The sequence below is a fragment of the Carlito syrichta genome, unplaced genomic scaffold, assembly GCF_000164805.1.
Source record: "Carlito syrichta isolate Samal-C Ts95f unplaced genomic scaffold, Tarsius_syrichta-2.0.1 Scaffold305646, whole genome shotgun sequence".
NCBI classification, from domain to species: Eukaryota; Metazoa; Chordata; class Mammalia; order Primates; family Tarsiidae; genus Carlito; species Carlito syrichta.
In genome coordinates this window covers 64,088-64,417 of record NW_007249742.1, presented here as the reverse complement: position 1 = coordinate 64,417, position 330 = coordinate 64,088, and the positions used below count along the sequence as shown (strand labels likewise).

The 330-nt window shown below is 70.9% G+C and overlaps 1 long non-coding RNA gene across 1 annotated transcript in view; it reads left to right on the top strand.

The window, feature by feature from the left end:
* The first annotated feature begins 47 nt into the window (after positions 1 to 47).
* The window catches only part of LOC110595977, a 60,455-nt gene continuing 60,172 nt past the window's right edge, over positions 48 to 330 (top strand). Inside the window, exon 1 of the long non-coding RNA XR_002482191.1 lies at positions 48 to 272. This is a non-coding gene — a long non-coding RNA (uncharacterized LOC110595977). The remainder of the gene's footprint in view (positions 273 to 330) is intronic.

Genomic DNA, 330 nt, shown 5'->3' with positions numbered 1-330 from the left:
GGAGCGCGCAGGCAGCGCACACGCGCACACACGCGCGCGCGCGCGTCCGCACACACACACGCACACACACACACACACACGCGCGCACACACGCACACGCGCCGGCGAGCCCGCTCCTCACTACTGCATCCCCAAACCGGCAGAGCGAAGCTGCTGCGGTGTCTCGTAACCTCAGCATCGTGGGGCGAAGCAGAGCCCTTGTGCGTCCGGGGGAGCCCGGCGCCCGCGCTGCGCCTCGGCTCCTCAACACAGCCGACCGCTCACCCCGTCGGGTAAGCCCGTCTCTCTCCTTGCAGCCTGTCCGGGGTTGGTGCCGGCAGACCCGAGGGG